The 21,831-nt window shown below is 41.0% G+C and overlaps 1 long non-coding RNA gene across 1 annotated transcript in view; it reads right to left on the bottom strand.

Annotated features, from left to right (window-relative positions):
- Positions 1–19,780, bottom strand: part of LOC122461696 — a 44,798-nt gene extending 25,018 nt beyond the window's left edge. Inside the window, exon 1 of the long non-coding RNA XR_006283800.1 lies at positions 19,579–19,780. This is a non-coding gene — a long non-coding RNA (uncharacterized LOC122461696). The remainder of the gene's footprint in view (positions 1–19,578) is intronic.
- Positions 19,781–21,831: the final 2,051 nt, after the last annotated feature.

Here is a 21,831-nt window from a genome sequence, read left to right as displayed (position 1 = left end):
TGCACAAGTTAGTGCAGTACAGGAAAAATCACCATAGAGCAATCACAGAATAGTGTATGCTCTTTATGAATTCAACACTTCATCTTTAGTCAATGCAATAAAATGTTGCCTATTTCAGCTATTCAGCCAGGTATGTTTTTCCTAAGAATCAGACAAGATTGTTGCTCAAACTCATTCAAATCATATTACACTATAAATTATGCAGAGACTTATTCTTTCAGAATTAAATTAAAATGATATATTTTCTAACAATCTGGTCCAAATTGCATTGAAGTGAATGAAAAGACTACAACTGACTGATGGGCATCAGATCCAGCCATAAATATCCACTATACCTTTCAATTCATATAGCAGTAGCCTTCAGACATAGGCTCAGATTCTCAACACCCTTAAAGTACACCGGACCCTCGCTAGAACGCTCATCTATATAGCGCGAATTCGCATATAACGCAGTCGCAGCCATGGATCCCAAATTTAATTACTTTAATTGGAATTCATTTTAACACAGTTCCTGCGTTAACGTGGTCCCACGCATGGATCCCAAATCCTGCGTTCTAGTGGGGGTCTGGTGTATTCATAGGTTCTAAAGCCAGAAGGGAACATTGTGATCATATAGTCAGACTTCCTGTACAACACAGGCCAGAGATCTTCCCCAAAATAATTTCTAGAGCAGATTTTTTAGAAAAACATCCAATCTTGATTTAAAAAATTGTCCATGATGGAGAATCTACTATGACCATTGGTAAGTTGTTCCAATGGTTAATTACTTTCACTGTTGAAAATTTACACCTTATGTCTAGTCTGAATTTGCCCAGCATAAATTTCCAGACATCATATTGTGATATAATTTACTCATTGTTCAGAAGGGTAAATGAATCAAAGAGACTATTCTGCCTTTGATTCCTGCTCCCACTTAAATCAATGGGAAAACTCCCATTGATTGGAATGGTGCAGGATCAGACCTTAGTACAGCACTGTAAAGAAGCATAAACTATTTTAATTTCTTCAGTGGCTCCCACCTAACTCCAGTTTGTGTGAGATCTATCATTAATTCCTCCTCTCTATGGGGTGTTCATGACAAATTCCTCTTCCAAGACTTTAAAATAGTACCAATATTTAGGCTGGACTCTTGTCTGCCTCACTTGCTCAGTCTTCTATGATCTTATAAGCCTCTAGGGCCTGATTTGGCACCATTGAAGTCAAAGTGAGTTTTAACAGTGATTTCAGTGATCAAGCACTACATAATGCAAATGCCCCTATCCAGCATCTCCATTTTCTGACCCACTGGATTTTTAATTACTTCAGTAAATACAGCACACTGGTTAATTTAGCAATATAAGTGCTTATGATGGGCTTTCAGTGCAATACAAAAACAGATTTCAATTATATCACTCATAATGTTTAACAGAAATTATAAAAAATTCATGTCAGAGACGCCTTTCTCTAGTTTCCAATTTACAATAAGGCTCATGTTGGCTTTCTTTAAAGAGTCATCACCCTGAAGATCTGCAACAATGACAGAAAAATCATGGAATAGGCATTTATTATGATTGATTGAATGCAAGCACCCATAAAAAGAATCAAGTTAGTAAAATAAAAACCAGCACTGCCTGTCAGTATCTCGTCATTTAATGGACAATAGGAGATACAGATGCAGTCATTGCTGAGGTATGTTTCCTTTTGGCAAAGCTTTCCCTCAAAGTATCAGTAAGTGCACAGAAAATGAAATAAAAGTTATTCCACTGTACAGTGCTCAGCTAAGGCAATTAATTAAGAATTGATACAAAAGGTATCTAACTCCTTTTAAATTTACAGTTGTAATGCCATGACAAATGAGATGGTGCACTATACATTCTACTCCAGTGGGACATTAGATGAATCCTGCTAGTAGAAAGAAAAGGAGAACTTGTGGCACCTTAGAGACTAAAGGTGCCACAAGTACTCCATTTATATTTTGCGAATACAGACTAACACGGCTGCTACTCTGAAACCTGCTAGTAGAAAAAGCCAGGCGTTTATGAGACATTGGCCAAAGGCATCAAACTCCACAGCAACAGGAACTTGTCACTTTAAATGTTGATGATGATACTGTTGCCTGCACCCAGTGCCGAGAGGCTAAACAACAGCTAGAGTTGGTTTGCTACCCGGTGTGCTACACCCAATAATCACAACGGGGTGGAGAAGCAGAAAAGTTTATTTGCAGCTGCAAAAAGGTACAGGGAGAATAGAATCTCAAATCCTGCACACAGAGCAGGAAGTTACACAGGCTTCTACATCCTTTTTTCAGCATACTTATCCGATAGCAAGCTGCCCTAAGTATCCATATAGCCAACCAATCCAGTTCCCAGCTAGTTCCCTTGTTCTCTGTATCATTTGTTAAACTATACATAAAGCTGCTTTATTCAGCATTGTTCTTCCATATCTGCCCTGTTTGGCCTTGCTTAGTTTCAGGCAGCCTGACTCTGCAACGTATTGTTGCAGATCCTCAGCATAACTGCTGCGAATGTCTCCAGGCGGGGCGGGGGAGGGGGGGGCAAGGACACTTGGGCCTAGTGCGAGGGGGCTTCATCGACACTCGTGGTCTTCCATCCCCTCGAGTTACCTAGTGGCCATGCCCCAGTGTCCCCAACAATACTTTTCTTTTAAGTTGTGCAGCTCACGAAAGGACTCACAGCACCATAGTCAACTTTGCAAAGCACTGAGTGAAGGAGGTGCTCTTTCTCATGAAGGTACAAGAGTATTTTAGACATTATTTACTACCAGGAAAAATCATTAATCAAACGAATCTTTTTCTTCCAGACACAACATTAACTGGCACCAAAAGGTGATACAGCTAACATCTGCTATAATCTCTTAGCCATTTCTCTCTCAGTTTATTGCCAAGAAAAGTCCCTTCCCCAAACATAATCCTTATAGAAAAGATGGTGCCATCTACTGGCAGCTTTCAGTATTGCATTTCTTTTTTCAATCTGTGATGTTCATGAACTTCTTTTCTTTCTTATAAGAACATTCTCCCTGACCAAAGTTCTGTACAGACACATTGTATAAAAAGTGTATGTATTAGACACAAAAAGCAATGATGCATAGTCAAGACTGAAATTACCCTGTATCTGTATACAAAATGTTTCAAAGCTGCATGTACTCAAATGCCTAATTATTTAGTGCTGCTATGATTACACACAAAAGGCTAGTTAGATGTTGTCAGCATTACGGGGCAAACTGTGCTTTGTATCTCTTTAGTATCTCTTGGGTGGGCCCCTTAGGTGACAGGCCTGGCCTCCTGCATCTCACTCTGGGCAGAACCATGTGGTTCAATCACTCTGGACCAGGGCCTCTGGGCACCATTTCCCACCCATATTAATGTGATAGGCCCAACTGTGTTTGGAACATTTTAACCTTTTCACTCCAGGGATCTCTGGCCAGAGCAAGATGGTTAAAGCAACTCAAAACCAGCTTCTTCAAAACCAGTCATCATTTATCCATTCACCAAAGGTACAAAGCATGCAGAGCAAAAGGTTAATACTCTAAAAGTCTCTATGCACATTTCCCTTTACCTAAACCTTAATCTTTCCTTGCAAACTTTGGTACATTTCATCTAGCCCAGTCACCTCCATCTCTGGGCCATGAAAAAGCAGACAGACAGAGAGAGGCAGAAGCAGCAGCTGGGGCTATGTCTCCTTGCCAGCTGGTCAGCTCACACAGATACCCTGAGCAGCTTCCGGCCACTCAACCCTCAACTGGGGTCTACTAGTGTTTAATTGTCTCTTTTTTAATTTTAGGCTTAGCCTTGAGACAAGTAAAGCATTCTTAGCCTGGCAAGAGTTAGGTAGGTTTGGACAGCTAGCCTAGTAGATAGAGCATTCAGCTGGGACTTAGGAGACCCATGTTCCATTCCTGGATCCTCCACTGATCTGCTGGGTGACCTTGGGCAAGACTCTCTGCCTCAGTTCCCTCATCTGTAAAGCACATTGAGATATAATGATGAAAAGCACTATGTAAGAACTAGGTAGTGGTATGGGGTCTTCCCCAACGAACAGCTTCCCCATCACTTCCTCAAGGACTCATGTCTGTGGTACAGTTTTACCTGTCCTTCTTAGTGCCTTTAACATCCCCTTTTGATCTAACCTTATAGCAAGTCATAAACACACACACACACCGGCTTGCATCCTATTCATAATAAATACCACTTATAGTTCCTCATTCCTCACATACACGTACCCGGTCATTTGCAGGTGCATACACCCAGTTTGTGAGCAGAACCATGATAAATAAGTAGAGACACGTGCATGCACAAATAGTTTTGAAACTTTCAAGTAGAATAAAACCAGCTCTGCAATAAAGATCTCTTTCGGGAGCTCATATTGCTATTGTCTATTTTTGAAGCATTGCTACAATATAATACGTTTAAAATACATTATTCTGTAATATAGAATGATAGAAAGAGACAGGGAATGTCATAGAATGACAAAATAAAACCACAGCACAATAACAGAGATAGTGAAGATGGGTATGACTAGACTAGAGAATAAAAGTTTTTGGAATACATAAGTAATACAAGGATTGTTCTTTCTGCTTCCGTGTGCATTTTTTAGATTTATCAAAGAAACATATGCCTTGTACAGTAAAATAAGGAGAGGAACTCACCTTTTTCTGAATTTCTGGGAGAGGCGGTCATGGGAATAATGGATTAATACATATTATTTTATCAAGTAAACTGGTAAAACAGAATTGAACTCAAGGAGTTTGTCATGCAATACATTTGGAGTGATGCATTTGTATTAGTTTCTCTATGTGTTAGTTAAACTATGATTACATGCACAAAAATAATCTCAATTTCTACATTATTTCTCACTGATTTTCGTAGTTTACATTGCCACAATTGATTTCCCAAGACAGTCACAACTGAGTTTTATCAAACACTCTCTTTCATTCACTTGGACATAAGTACTATATTTCTCTCCTGGTCATACATGTCCCTGCGGTTATCCCATCTCATTAACTTAATACAATGGATGCTGCAGGTCAAAATATTCTGTTGTCCACTCTCTGTGGTGAGATTGGCCTTGAAAGAAACATTTTTAGTGCAAAATATTTTGTATAATTCCCCAGTCCACATATGAGTACAGAGAAAGATTTCTATTCCTGATGTATTTTCAGTTTGTTACAATATAATTATTATCTAATGCTCCTATTTCCTCATTAGAACAAATCATTTAAGTACTTAACATGCAGAACTTTTAGTTAAAAATTCCCAAAGACAGGCTTTAAAGTTTCCTAGAGAACATGACCCAGGCATATTTCATTAAAGCATTTATACTTTTAGAGCCCAATCTTGAAGGGTGCTGTGAGGTTCTGAGCACCGTGACCACTCTCAGGTGAGGGTTGAGGCTGCACAGCACTTTGCCCCATCAGGACCCTAGGCATTTATCTGATTACACACTTAACTGTTGTCTCATAAAACAGCATGCTTGTATAATTGCTGCTTTAATGTATTATTTATCATAAAACATATCATCATTGGAGTATGAGATGACACACTAGGGCCATATTACCCTCCTGATTTTATTATGCGTTTTGCTTTATGTATTATCTTTGATCCCAAATACCCACCCCCCCAATGGGCTCACTCTTGCTCTAGTTTGAGTCCCACAGAGTTCCATGGAAACACATGTGGTCCTGTTTGCAGGGACTGTGGCAGCTAACCAGCTCATAGTTAGATCTGTCAGGAATTTTCTCACAAAATGTTTTTTTATTGGAAAATGCTGATTCATCAAATCCAAAACTTTTCATGGGAACGTGTCCATTTCAATTAAACTTTCATTGGGAAACTTTCTCAGGCTGAGGGGGAAATTTCTGGTCAAAACCACAAAGAGAGGCCCACCCCAGGATACCCAATATCCCGTGTGTTAGGGCCCTCACCTGGGATGTAGGAGACCCATGTTCAAGTCACTAGTCTGAATCAGCAAAGCAGGGACTTAAACTTGTGTTTCCCATAATCAGGTGAGTGTCCTGACCATCAAGTTATGGCTTTTCTCAGATGCAGGAGTTGGTCCCTCTCTCTCTCTCTTCTGTTTTTTCCATGAAACACTTTGAAAGGTCTCAGATTTGTCCCAATGAACAATGGGAAGATTTTTTTAAACCATGAAAGTTTTTATAGGATGGGAAAACCATTTGCTACCTCTCTTTACTCACAGCACACTGACCTAGAATTAGGCTTGGCAGAATGGGATTTTTAATAATTTTAACAGATAATCTCAATGGATAATTTTAAGCATTTTTAAAGATTTTTATTGATTTAAGTTCCCAGAGTTGCAGAAAGTTATTGGAGGTGGTGGTCAGACAAATATTTAATGACAGTAGACGCTGAGATTCAAAAAGTTAAATATTTATAACCATTAAAACACAAACTGCCAACATGTCTGTAGTAGGAAGAGAGCCTGAGACATAAACCCTTGTATCAGAAGCCTGGTATGAGGCATCTATCAACATCTAACTCAATGTCAAAATATACAAAGGAAATATCCTTAAATCAACAAATCAGACCTATTTTCACTATTCATTTGCTAATGCATTTGTAACATACCTAATTCGAAAGTCTAAATCACTGGATTCTGACTCTAATAAATTCTCAGGCAGTATTTTTCTTACTTTGCCTATCTGTAAATTTCCATTATTATCAATGGAAATATTTTTAGTCGGTTTAGTCTGAAATTGACATTTACCAGCATTTACTGATAAATCTATTCCTTTCAAGCCCAACTACAGTGGAGAGAGAGAGTAATTTTGCCTGAAAACGGATGCAGACCTTCATTGTTAAGGTCACATCCAAAAGACCTCCACACTGTACACTGTATGGGGGGACTTTTATCTACTTCAGAAGAATGAAGGACTACATCAGCCATGTCAGGGTTTGAACCCAATTTCTAAGGAGTCTAAATTTAAACCTGAGCTTAGATCAATAAGCCACCCACACTTACACTTAAATAAATAAGTTCACTGATTGGATGAACTACATGCACATGAAAATAGTAGGTTCCTTTTCATCGCATTTAAGAGTAGAAAGGACAGCTGTGATCTAATCCGACTTCCTGCATACCACAGGTCATAGAACAGAATGTAGAACTGTATTTTCCAATATTAGCAGGAAAGATCGGACTGATAAAGGGATTGATCTGTACCTACTGAAAGTCAAGTACAATGTAAATGTACAGTGCTCCATGAGTAATTTAAGTATGTCTAGTGCATCCATCTCTCTGCATTATTATTTATATTGCAGGCATGAACCAGGACCCCATTGTGCAAGTTGCTGTACAAACTCAGAACCAAAAGACAGAGCCCCAGGACAAAGAGTTCACAATCTGACTAACAATATTATTTAGAGGAAAATTCAGCCTCAAAATCTCTTCCTCAGATTACATGTTTGGAGTGTGTAGATAATAGTGTGGAGTGAAATTAGGAATTCCCAGTCCACAGGAAATCCCAATACTTCCACATTCATTTTCATCCTAAATTGGGGTGAAAAGTTGGCATTTCAAAATTTTTCACAGAATGGAAAGTTTGAAAAAGTTTCAATTCAAAAACGTTGAAATGTTTCATTTTGACATTTTCTATCAAAACATTTTGACCTTCCCAAGAATCAAAATGCTTTGTTTTGGTCTATCTCATAGCATTGCATTGCCTTATGGGAGTTGTAGTTCAGGAAACTGATGTCCCCATTCTCCCCTATAGGACAAGTTCTCTGGCCAAACTACATCTCCCATAATGTACCAAGTCAAGTGACTCCCATGATGCACCATGCAGCTCAGTCAGAGGGAAAGCTATATTACATTATTGCATAGGTAGACCTCCAGGGAACACAGCCTGTAGAAGAGACTGGAGGTCCATACACCAACTCCAGTAAAGCAATGCACTGAGAGGCAAATGCAGTTTAATGTTTTGCTGAACTGATGCTAAACTGAAAATTTTTTTAAAAAACAACTAAGCATTCCAATTTGGATCAAATGGACCTAAAACTAAATATTTGATTTTGATTTTCCCATGGAAAACTTTGATTTTGCAGAAACTGCATTCTCTATAGAAAAACGATTCCAGCAGAGAATTCCTAACCAGATCAAGTGAATAATGTCTTTTGTGTCTTCTTCTCTTCTGCCTCTTGCCTCTCTCCTGGGAATGGTTGTTGGGTTATGTTTCCAGCATTGTCAAAAGAGAAGTCTTACATTTCTCTCTCATCGTGGTAAATCTGAGCTCATTCTAATATCTTGGGAGATGGAATTTTGTCATCTGCGTACTGTTGGCACAGGCATCTATTGGGTCTTGTGATCTCCCTCAGAGGTGAAACATATATTTTGAATAGGAGGGGAAGACAGGATTGAGCCTTGTGGAGTACCACAGTTGAGTACTCTCTGATGCCACTTTAAAAGGAATGAGTGAAGCCCTCTTGTTTACTATTCTCTCTCAATCTTCAGAATGGTTTTTCTGAACCCTACTCTGCCCCTCCCCCCAATAAAATTGTCAGTTTTCTGACATGTTCTATTGTTTAATATATTAGACAGAGCTATCTTAGTATTATTACTCTGTAATGTACAACAAGACTGACCAAGTCTGATAACCTAATGTGTAGAACAGAAAATGCAACAGGACAAAGAACCATGAAGTGCAGATACAAAGAAAATCTTTTAAAATCAGATAGGTCCTTGCTGTACCATAAGAAAAATACCTTTAGCTAAAAACTCACATTTCTCACTTTCAGTACTTATTGCTCACCGGAAATAGAGAAGGGGCAGACACAGAATTTCCAACATTACTTCCTTTAGTGTGACATTTTTAACAACTGCAAAGAGGAAAAAGACCCCAGCAAGCATCAGGGCCAAATTCTGCAACGTGCTGAGCACCCGCTATACCTACTGACTATAATGGGGGTCACGGCTGCAAAGTAGAAGGTCTGCATCTCTCAGGAATTTAGAGAGACAAGGTGGGCAAGGTAATACCTTTTGTTGGATTAACGTCTGTCAGTGAAAGACACAAGCTTTCAAGTTTACACAGAGCTTCTCTTAGGATTGTTTTATTGTTCATGGAGAGCAAGTTTCTTTTTCATCTCATTTAAGGGAATGCAGTTGCCTTCAAAGTATTGATCTGTATTTCTACATGCGAAACCATCAAAGTCAAATTATACATGAAAATAAATAGCAATTCTATGTTGCAAAGAATTGTAATCCTTATACATGTGCCAGGAAAGGAAAATATGGGTTTTTTTTTATGATTTACAGAACTGTTTGGTGTGTACATTGTTATGCAATACAAAAAAGCATCTGATGGAGCTAATTAGTGCCTCTCTCAATAGAGAACAATGTCCCTGTAGCCTTCTGCCTTCTATATTCTTATTTTGATTAGATTTTTTTTTATGTACATGAAGAATAAAATGCAGGTGCTTTGGTGTTTAAAAGCACTCTAATAAGTCAGGTTAGCAAAAGCCTGATTGCTTTCCTTTCAGTAGCACAGTCATTTCAAATATTCATTGGCCTAATTTTCCACTAGTAGACCTGCAACAAGAGAGAGATTTCCCCTCTGCACTCCACCCCTAACAAAGTCAGAATCATGAAATCTACCCTAGGCTTTGCTATTGCTATTGGTTTTATGTGGAAGGTGCTCAGATACTATGGTGATTGGCAGCAGTATAAAACCCTTTTATAAGCTAGATAGATCGCCTTGCTTTTCGGGCTCCTGGTTGAAGTACCTGGAGTGCAAAAAAGGCAAAAGCAGACAGTTTTATAGCATAATCAATCAGACCATCCCCAAAATCTTCGATTATCTAGTCAAATGTAGATTTATCCACTTATTGTTCTTTGTCATTTCCTTTATGTGGCTCTGAGCACATGAGGCAGCTACTCAGTTCATGTACATTGTCAAGCTCCATTGAATTCCATGTCCCCTAGGGTGAAATCCTGGCCCCGTTGAACTCAGTGGAAGTTTTTCCTTGACTTCAGTGGGTCCCATATATCACCTGTCAGTGGCGCTGGAACAGTTGTTAGAGTGGGGGTGCTGAGCTGCAGGCCCCTATCCCTGTCCATGCCCCTCACCGCCCCCTAGAGCTGGGGCTGGGCGCAGGGTTGTGGCTTCAGGGGGCGGGGGGCCACAGCTGGGGGTGGGTGCAGAGCCCCAGACCAGGGCCAGAAGCAGAGCCCTGGGTGTGGGGCCAGCAGCCAGGACCAGGACCAACAGCGGGGCCCCTGGGAACGGGGCCGGCAGCCGGGACCCCGCACAAAACCTGAGGCTGCTGCACCCCCGTAGTTCCCATGCCTATGTCACCCCTGGGAGGCAGTTGCTAGCCAAGATATTTAGCCTGCAGCTCTCACCTGTTCCATTTGTAAATCCCTGGAACTTTTAGCTTTTTCAGTTAACATCTTCTGTCTCCTCGTCCCATAACTGGAATTAATTCCTCACTGTGATGGGGTGTACCAGACCCTTTGAGCCTCCCCAGAAGGCCCTGTGGGCCTACCACACCCTGCCCCAGAAAAAGGCAGTAACTGAGTGAGGTCCTCCAAGCTGCCTATAGAGGCTGCAGGGGGAGACAGCCAATTAGAGCCTAGCAGGCTCATATAAAAGTAATTGCAGGGAGTGAACAGCTCAATTTCTGGCTGGAGCCAGGGGAGGAAGGCTGCTGTTCCTGGCTGAGGAAGTTGTACCAGCTGGACAAAGCAGTCTCTGGCTGGGACCAGAAGGAATGGAAGGCTGGGAGACTCTACAGATACAGAGACTGGGGAGAAACCATGCCCAAGCAGGGATAGGACTGTGAAGCTGTCCAGGCACAGAGGCCTGGGAGAGAGAGAGCCTTGACAAGAAGGGCCACAGACTATTATAAGATCTCTAGGATTGCATTAGCTCTTTTAGCCATAGAGACACATTGGGAGCTCAAGTTCAGATTACCTACCACAATCCCCAAATCTTTTTCAGTCTATTAACTTATTGTCATCCTAAAAAGGATGTTTGTTCCGTCATGTTTTCCTACTTTTAATAAAGTGCATGTGGTTTGTGCATATTCTAGTAATCCCTGATCTAGGTATTTTGTTTCAATGTTCACAAATAGCGTGTGCAGACTACATTTCTATAGTTTTGACTGGATACCCTCTGCTCGGTGCTAACTGGTGATTTTCTCCAACCCCCGTCCTACTTCCTCTCTCATGGTCTCTTCACCACAGCCTTACTGCAAACCCTACCCTCCACTTCTCCCCTGCCCAGTCCACCTCACCTCTTCCCTCCAGTGTCCTGTCCCCAGAGTCATGTTCAGTGCCACACATGAGGATAGGTGTTGTCATACTAAATGGCATTCTGACACTGTAATTTTAGATAATCAGAAAGTGCTAGTCAATATTATCAACTAATGACAGTGTTGTGGCTTCAGAGCACAAAAAAAGAGCATGTGATGCCAAAAACTCTGATAAGGCTTTTTCCCCCCAAATAGAATCCAGGAACTTCTATATCAAAGTTTGGAGGAAAAAGTTGTTCCCCAGTGAGGATCCTGGACATCAAAATTATACTGAGAGTGAGTTTTTCTGACTGTGTAATAAACTGCTGATGGTTGAAATATCCTTTAACTATGGTAGTCTGCTCTGAAGAGCAAATAGAACTGTTTGGTTCAAAAGGAGGATGTGTGACAGAGTGGCAAAAAACCCAAGTTTTTAAGCATGATTTCACTTTTTCCACCTTCTGTTTTCACCCAAAAGCTGGTGGAACATCTAAGTTAGCTGCTTTTATGTGCTGAGGTTTTCTATTGTGAATATTTTAATATGTTTGAAATTTTAAAATCCTGTTACTCAACATAGTTTAGAACGTTTAAAAGTGAGGCTGTGTACTGACTGTGTAACTTCCATAACTATTGTTCTATGATGTATCAGTAGAACAGCAAACATACTTAGCTGACTGCACACTTGTAATCAATTTAGCTTTGTACAGATTGAAAAAATGTTCCTCCTGGAAATACATTAGAAGTCATCATTGATTAGTACAGGCACAGAGTACCATAATGGGTGTCAGAAATGACCTAAACATCACAGATGTTACAGGGCAGGCTAGCCCTGAAAAATCTCACAGAACATTCCAAACTCAAAGTGCTCTGACCAGACCAGTAAAACACTCCAGTCCCCTCAGTACAATCTGGGGGAAAATTTACAAAACAATGGAAGAAACTCTTTTGTCTCAGTTCATGCTGCTCTCAGGCTTAGGTTTTAATTAACTAAATGCAGGATGGCTGAAAGATACAATTATTTAGATCTACTTCCTGTACTTGTTTGTTTGCCCCTCCATTTTTCAGTGCTGTAGTTGCATGAGTTTTTTATATGGGGGAGGGTTGAAAATGTAGGCCCAACTAAAGGCTTCATAGATATAAAACCTGCCATTCCAGATGAAAGGACAGTAAGAATCTTCTGTCATCAATCCACTCTCAGGAAATGGCTTCTTCTCTTATCACTTCCCTTTACCTCACTGAACTTTTTCAGTACCCTGTCCCTATAAACTTTCTATGTGAGGCAAAATAGACAACGTAAAGTATCTCAGTGCCTTGGGCTTGTTCATATGGGGCTTGGTGTGCAAGAGCAATGCCGTTATACCGACCTAACTCCTAGTGTAGACAGCACTTTGTCAACAGGAGGGCTTCTCCTGTCGACCTAACTACTGCCTCTCGGAGAGGTGGATTATCTCTGCCAACAGGAGAGGCCCTCCCATTGGCATAGGTAGCGTCTTCATTGAAGCACTACAGCAGTGCCGCTGCATCGGCCCAGCTGTGCCACTGCAACCTTTTAAGTGGAGACAAGCCACTCATGTAATGACTGTGAAATGTCTTTGGCACAGTCCTAGCTCTGTGCTATCTTTGTGCAGCATCACTGTGAAAGCCTCACTTATTTATACGTGTTTCTATAGCACTCAAGACATTCCCATAGCATGGGAGCACCTTGCCATCAGCTTCTCACAATGCATAACAGTGAGCCCGGCATTCCTTCTACAGTCAGGTATCACCTTATGAGCAAAAGGCCCTCCTCAACTTTCGGGGGGGGGGGGGGGGGGAGGAGGGGGTAAGGGAGGCTGGGAAAGGGCTGGACGTAGTAGGTAAAAGGAGGAGGGAGTTTTGCCAAGTTTTTAGGGAGAGGCAGTAGGGACAGTGAATATAGGCAGGACCAGATTCGTGTTCCAAGTTTGATTAAACTCAATGATTAAGACAAGGATGGAGAAATAACAGTGGAATTATATTCTCACTTTGCTGTCAGAATCAAATGAAAAGGACGGGCATCAAAAAAGGAAACTTCAGTAGAGGAACAAAATGTGTCAGCGCTATTCATTATTAAGTTACCGAGGACATTATAGGTTCCAGTAATAGTTCAGATGAGTCATTCTTCCCCCTTATCTTCATCTGTTGTGTAGAATGATCAAGGGCTTCAGGTCTGCGTATGCTGCTTTGCTCTGTTTATCTCATACTTATGCTACCTTTTTTTCCCTCACACTTCCACTACAACTGGCTGACTCATTCAGGGCTCAATCCTGCAAGCTGTTGCCAAGCACTCTGGCCCTGATCAAAGTACTCATGTATGTGCTTAACTTTAATGACTCCAATGGGACTACTCCCCTGTTTAAAGGGAAGCTTGTGTTTAAATGCTTTGGCGGATCAGGGCCAGAGTGCTCAGCCCCTTGCAGAACCAAGCCCTCAAAGGCTATGTAGCTACTGGCTGCCTGCCTGCCAACACAATCCAAGGGCAGAACTCACAGATGCAAAACCCAACCACGTGCATTTCAGTTCACCAGAACATGCTAATGAGGTTCATTATTTAATAATAAACAGCAACATTTAGTTAATGTGGCAATTACAAGGCATAAAATGCTTTAATTATACAGAGGGGTTGTAGAAATCAGTGATTTGGAGCGAAACTCACTTGTGGGGGGGCGGGGACTTAGTTTTCATTTGTGCATTGAAATTGTGCATTGAAATCCCTTCAGGATTTATGCTATGGGTATGTTAGTTCACAAATTATGTAATATGCTGAAGGTGCAGCATGTTGGGTTTTTTCCCCAGCCTTTTGATCATTTGAAATGATTTTACCACCACTTCTAGTCTTCTTTGCATGATTTCTAAAACAAGCAGCCTATGTTAATTTTTGATTAAGTAATGTTAGTGTCTGGTCTGTGCTTCTTCCTGGTGTGTTTTTTTGTGGCCCGGAGAAAAGCCGTTGTCTGCTTGTCATTAGACACATTCAAGCAGGAAAGGCAGTAGAACTCTTGGCTAAATAATGAAACGTGTCTATTTTATAAAGCTTTCAGTGGAAGGGGAAGGATTCAGTTATTATTGGTTATTTGTATCCAAATAGTGCCTACAGGCCCTAACTGAAACCAAGGCCCATTGTGTGAGACATTGTATAAACACACAGCAAGACATTTCTTGTACCACAGCTTACAATCTAAACAGACAGAGTAGAAAGGGAAAGTGACTTGTACCCAAGATGGATAGTCTGTGGTCAATAATGGAGCTGGGAATAGAACCCAGGACTCCGGATCCCAGTCTAGTGCCACTAGATGCTGCTGCTCCCCTATGAGGTAGTATTATTATCAGTAGCAGATTTCTACAGCTCAACTCCAACCCATAAGCTCCACCTCCCAGAAACAAAGATTTGGTGGTGTCGCCACTCCTATGGTTGTGCACCACTGAAAGAAATCTCCCCATTGTGCCTTTCATATGTGAAGGAGAGGTTGTAGGCAATAATGCCCACAAAGACAATAGGAAACGTGCCCTCACAAAGCAACACCAGGCCTCCTAGTAGCCACTATTTTAAAGAAAATCTGAGAGAGAAGCAATAAACATCTAAGAGATCTCAATGACCACTCAAATCAGTCAAAGACTTGCCCTCCAAAACATTCAGAAATCAGTCCAAAGAAAAGCCCTGCAATGCAAGCAAGCCACACACAAGACATTGATTTTCAGTGGAGAAAACAATCTGTTTCCTGTGAAGGTTTTTCTAATTATAGTCAATTAGTCAATGTCCATCATAAAGGGCACCAAATGCAATCAGGCACAGGGAGAGGTCATTCCACAGATTAAAGGTCATAAATCATGTGGGTACTGAGGTTTTAGCTCTAGCCAGTCCTGTTGATTTGGTAAGGTAGCTTTGCAAAACAAAGCTGTTTGTGGCTATAATTTTTCCTCTCAAGTTTTCCTTGCATCTCCAGTCTGCTAACCATTTAACATATTGCTGCCAAGAGTCTCGCCCTGCTGCCAATCCTTCCCTTTCACCCCTTTCTTCAAGAGTCCTCACTAGCTCCTTGTCATGTTCTGCATCAGCTTCAGACTCTTTACTATCATCTTCAGGACACTCCACCACTCTGCCCCCGACTAGGTCTCAGCCCAAATTTCAGCTACTCTGCATCTAGCACCCAAAGCTCTGCCCATTTCCCTCACCTTGGGTGAAATCAGTGGCAGTTGTGCCATTGACTTCAGTGGGGCCAGGAGTTCACCCTTTCTTGCTTTGTTTTGCGCCTCCATGTGTTTCTTTTTTCATACTGCTCCCTTATTTCTGGGACTGCCTTCTTCCTTCAGAGCACCAAGAGCCCTTGCTCTCCTCCTTCAAATGCATCTTCAAATTTCACGTCTTTGGGCTACCCTTGTACCTCCGACCTGTGCTCCCCTCCACTGTCATCTGCTCCCCATCTCTTGCCCTGGGTTATTGGAAAGAAAAGTTAAAATCAGATCAATCTGCATACACACACACACACACAAAGGAATTACCAAGTATGTGTTTGTTGTAATCCTCCATCTTTGCCTATCATCATTTGATGCGTTAGTTTGACTTAGATGATAAAAACCACAGAAGAGTGACTTCTTTTATTTCTGCAGAGCAGCATGGACAGCTAGAGAGTAATACTATTAATAGTCATCAAGAAAACCTATTAGAACTTTAAAAAATGGTGAAATGTGGAACACGGATGTGGACAATTACTTTAATTCATTTTTGTGACAATGTGACATTTACTATCCCTTCACTCCTCAACCAATTCATTTGCATCATATTAGTCACATGCCACATCTATTCAATCAGCAGCTGGAGTTTCACTTATCATATCATTTCAGGCACTTTGGGCTATTTTTTCAAAGGTTGTCTAGGCCGAAGCAATTATGCTCAGGTACTGCATAGTGCCCAGAAGAATAAATATGGCACAAATTTTCCTGGTGGTAGAAACTGCATCAGGAGGGGCAGCTGTGTCTCAGAAAGTGCATAAGTAAAGATTTCGTAGTTTTCCTGAGCTCTCCATCTGTTGTGCTATTCCAGAAGGAATGCATGTTAATTCATACGTAAATAATACCTCTCTGCTTGTGTAATCACAAGTCAAGAAATTAGTTCTTGGTTACCCATATGGCCTGGAGAAGGCTGATCATCAATGCTGTTGTTGCCAAATCGGTAAGTGGCTGCATGGCTTGTAACTATACAGCAGTATAATTTTGGTACAAATGCATGTCAGGGGCTAATAAAGCAATGAAGGAAGTGAGTTCAAGTGAAATTCCAACAAACCCATTATCCCAGCCTTGATGAATTTGAACAGCATGTGCACCTTAAGAAAGAGCCCATTTCAGAAACTTAGCATATCAGTTTTTTCTTTGCTGTTGTTAAATCAATGCTTGCATTTTCATCAGAAGACTAGTAACATGACACAGAGTGCTTTCACTATCAAGAGATGAAGAGCGTCTTTAAATTCAAAGACTTGCTTTAGCTTACTACCTAGGTTCATTGTCAATATATGTTGGAGCTGATCATTCATTTTCTACCATCAATTTATTCATCTTCACGTTTGTCACAATCATGGGGATCTGGAATTTGAACCTTAAGTGTGGTCATGCTTTCTCTCATGTACTATATTATAGGCATTATAACTACAGCTGGGACTTCCTATAAGTAGCATCTGATGTGGCCAAATCCCAAAGTATGAGATCTGAATAAAAGAGCCAGCTAGAGCCCAGCAGTGTGTGCCAATACTGAGCCCCCCTCTTCCCTTTGTAAGAGCACAGATGGTAGTGAGCCATGTTTGGGAATCAGCAGACTTGGGGGTCAGTGGAAAGTATTTTGTTGGGTTGGATGGAAGGGGGAGGAGGATGCAATGCTAGCTTTTCTTTGTTCTGTACTAATTATTATGCAAATATATGCAATACCTCTAAGTTTCCAGTGCATGGGGACTAGAGAGATGAAGCTACCTGTGACGCATCATCAGAGTATGGCCTTTAATTTGGGAAAACTCTGACGCTCGGATTGCATTTCTCATGATAACCACACATCATGCTGAATTATTTTGTAAAGCCAGCTGTGTACGTCAGAATGAAGCTATTGTGGAAAACTGCTTGAGAGGTACTGTAAAAGATAGCAATGTTAGCCATCTGCTTGGTTGGTTTCTGTGTAGCCTATGGGGAAAAATGTTAACACCATATTGGTATCACTGGAATTTAAGTTTTAAAATTATTTTCTTCACTGTTTATTAGTTAGCACAACAGATAAAGCAGAACACTGCAATGACAAGGTAAGTCTAAAGCGTCTCAGGTTAATAACTTAGGAAGAACTCCCATGACTGATAAAACGTTGAGCCAAATTCTCTACTGGTGTAAATGGGCAGCACTTCTGTGATGTAAAAGATCATGTAACATGCAGTGTGTCATGTTCCCCCTCTAGTGGATGCACCATATAGAGAAGCAGTTACTCTTACAGCTCCAGTGCTAGAGGCCTTAGCATGTGGTGCTAAAGGCATGGGGTGTGGACCATTTCAAATTGGTGGCTCATGTCACTGTTGGAAGAAGGAACCTGGCATGTATTTTGAGCTTGCATCTGAGACACATTCTTATAATTGCCCTTGTGTCTCACCCTGGTTAGTCTCCTTTTTACAGGAAAGTAAACTGCAAACACACAAAGAATCAAGGTGCCACAAATTTACTCCATCATTTTCCCATAAAGCATGTTGCCCTTATGTAAGCTGTTTTCTGAAAATCACAGCCAGGTGCACACATACCAATTTCCAATTCACTCAGCTTCTGACCAGTTTCTGCACACATGGGAGGAGGAGGCCTGGATTTTAAGAACTGAAAAGTACTCAAACCATCTTTTAATATTCTTAAATCAAAACTACCCATAGAAATCAGTGTTTGGGTTTTGGAAATCTGGCTGTGCAATGTGGAAGTAAAATGTCAGTCCTTCCCCCTTTTCAAGGCCTAATCCAATTCTACTGGAAGTCAATGGGAATCTTTCCACTGACTTCCAAGGTTGTTGCACTGGACCTCACAGAACAACTCAATGTCATATCAGAATAAGGAAATGTTGCTACTGATTGTTTTTGTCATAAGGCCATTTTTGTCCTGTACCCAAGTTCCCTCTGTGTGAGGATCCCATCCATGATATAAAGATTATATGCAGCTTCAGTTTATCCATTTTAGAAAAAGTATTCCCTGTAAATACGAAATGTTGACTGTATTTAGCTGAACACTTAATGACAAAACAATTGATAAAAATTTCTAAATTTCCTAATATCGGAAAAATCATTAATCCAGCCTTCTGCAGTATCTATAACATTGGCCAATTGCTACACACATTTCAAGAATATAATAAACTACAAATAGCTGGTTATAACCAATCAGTATTTCTACAAGTCTGAAAACTTCAGTTTGGCTTGGAAGAAATTTTTGCTGTCCACTTTTATGTATTAAAAACGTGTTCAGTTTAATTTAATTTCACTCTATTGATATTTTAAAGACTAGAGAGATATTGCTCTCCCTGCTGTTTGTTTGAATCTGCCATGAAAACAAAAAGCAACTATTCTGCACCTGTGATTGCTTTACAACCAGCTAAAATGAAATTTGGATTCAACAATTGCTAAACAAACAGAGCAATGATATAGTATACAAATAAGATTTATTTCTATTTGGCCCTATTATGCAATAGCGCAAGAGAGCCACTCATTATGTTTTCTTTTTACCTTTATTTTATATTTATATATATTTCAAAGTCCTGCTTTGTTCTTCCAACATCTCTGAAGCAAAACAAAACTAAAAATAATCTATGTATTTCCTCCACATCCATTCTCACGAGAAAGATGCAGGTCTAGCACATTCGATATTTTTAGAACAGTAACTTAATATTCAAATATGGAAACAGAAAATGTATGAAGACATTTCTTCTCAAAATTTTGTGTGTTAATTTCAGTTCCCAATTTGCCTAGATCAGGGTTCCCCAATTTTTCACCCCCCATCCCATTCAGAATTGCATAGCGTCTCTGTTGCATTACAACAATGTTATCCATAAAAATGGTGGTAGGGAAGTTGAATAGGTTTGCTTTCTTTTAAAGCAATTTAGCAACTGGAAACAGAAGGAATAATCAGTCATTTGCATGGAGTGGTGGTCCACAGAAAAGAGCAGTGGTTCAGAGACCATGGATTAGGAACCTATAATCTATCTGAAGAAATCAGACCTGGTCTGTCCCTTTAAGCTCAAAGAATCAGAAGGGTGACCTCAGCTGTAGTAGAGGGGAAGGCTGCTCTATTGTCGAGGAATAAGTCATGAGCAGTCAACTCACCTCTCTCCTCCAGTGGAAGAGTGATCTGTGATTGGTTTCTGCCCCATAGGTTCCAATCTCTGGTGATTGCGGAACAGTTATCCCAAGGAAGATACAGGCTCCTGGGGGTTCAGGCAGGATCTGGATTCTGAGGAGCTTCCCCCAGGTTTTCTTGTTGCTGTAGGGAAGAGGACATCAGTAACTCTGCACAATGATGCCTGCTCACCAGTTTGCTGTAAAACATTCAGATGCCATAGTGATGGGCAGGCTGTAGAAACCTAGACAGACTGATTACATAGCTAGGACAGATTAGATTGCTAGTTCAACCCCGCAGTATATGCTGCTTCTTTGTAGTCCAATAATCTTTATAATGTTAACCTTCAACACAACATGTAATTTCATGTGGCAAATCAAACAGTGCTTTTTGGGCCAGATTCAAAGCTCACTGAAGTCAGCTGGAGCCTTTCCATTGACTTCAAAGGGCTTTGGATCAGGCCCTAGGTATTTCATTATATACATTATACCCTATGACTGTTCTTCAGCAGAAATCATATGCAGCATATTGTATGGCAAGTCACTTGTATCATATCAGCCACATTCAGTAAGTGCACAGTTCTGAACTATTTCCTGACCTTTTTAAAATAATTTCCATTTTTTAGATCAGTGTATAAAGTGTATTGACGGGGAAGTATTGCACTTCTAGGATGATTTAAGTCACTCAACCTTTGGTCTTCTATCTCCCAAACACCACACTTAGGAGATCCTGGGTTCAAGTCCTGGTGATGACCCACATGATGATTGTCACAGTTGTTATTTATGTTGTAGTGATAGCCAAAAGCCTCATTAAAACTGGGAGCCCATTGTGTGAGGCACTGGCCTAACACATAGGAGTTTGTCCCAGAGAGTTTACAATCTAAAATGACAAAAAACAGACCAAGGGTGAGGGAAGGGATCCACCATTCAGACAAAGCAAACAGGGTGAAAATAGGCGTTGGGCAGGGTAATTCTAGATCTCCCCTTTTCATGTATTGGTTTATATATAATGTTTTATATTTATTTATATTTACTTCACAATACAAAAGCTAAGTACATTTAGGAGAGCCTGGGCTGGAAGAGGGGAAGATTGTTGGAGTCAGGCAGGGTGTGGGCAGAGGCAGAGTAAATTTGAGGGGGATGGAGATCCAAACAAGGAAGGTGAGATGGGAAGGAGGGTGAGCAGCACACACTGCAGGAGTGTGGCTGAGGGGTTACAGCACTGCCATGGGGTGAGGAGCAGGACAGAAGGGAACCCACAACCGCTACTGATGCAACAAATGAACAAAATCCAAGTTACAGAACTGGGTGAAGGAGGATGCCATGAGGCTACCAAGGCCCCTTTGGCCCATATGGGGAGGCAGCAGCATAGATGGGACACAAAGGCCCTAGCTTGCTCCCTGAACATTGTTTTAGATGATGTTGACTGTTTTGGGGAAGGAGCCCTAAGTATCTGGGGACTCCCATAGTTTGTCTCCAACAGGCCCCTCTTGTTGTTCCCCTTGTTGAAGGAGAAACTGTAGACATCTGAGTATACTGCCCGGGTCCAGTCCCTCTGGATCACTGGTCACCTAGGCTAGATTTTAACGGACTTGCAAGGGAAAGGCTCCATGTCTCATTACCAATACCACATTTTCAGTTCTGAAAGCAGAGCTTTATAATTAAGCATGGGGAATTTTAAAATTCATTTCTATAAATTCAGCGTTCATTCATAGAACACCGTTTAGTGAAAAGAAAGCTCAGAGTTACAGTTCCTAATTACCCATCTACTACAAGTACCTCAGCTAGTTAGGCTTCTTATGTTCTCTTATCGCACAGAAGCCATCTCACAAAATTATATGAAGCAGCAAATACCTCTAAATACCTTTCTGGGGAAAAATTCCAAATACCTCCACACATGAGAGAAGCCACTTTTCCTGGATTGTGTTTGCCTCCTTCCTCACCCCACTGAACAATGTTTCCCCTGTAAATCAAACTTCAAGTACAGGTGCCTGTAAAAGGGCCAGCCACCTCCTGAACACCTCTTGTGGCCTATGGCTCTCAATCAAATCAGCAGAACAAACTCTTCCCAAGTTCATCTGTGCCCCTCCTTGGGGCTGGAGTTATTAACACAACAAAATACTTCAGATAAGAGTTCTCAGAGCCCCATCCAGTCCAGGCTCCCAGTCTTCCTACTGGGAAGACTATTCCCTGCTGGGAGCCTTTTCCCTGAAAACTCAGGGTTCCTGCTGGAGTCTACTT

Source organism: Chelonia mydas, chromosome 9 (assembly GCF_015237465.2).
Source record: "Chelonia mydas isolate rCheMyd1 chromosome 9, rCheMyd1.pri.v2, whole genome shotgun sequence".
NCBI lineage: Eukaryota > Metazoa > Chordata > Testudines > Cheloniidae > Chelonia > Chelonia mydas.
This window is presented reverse-complemented; position numbering and strand designations above follow the sequence as displayed.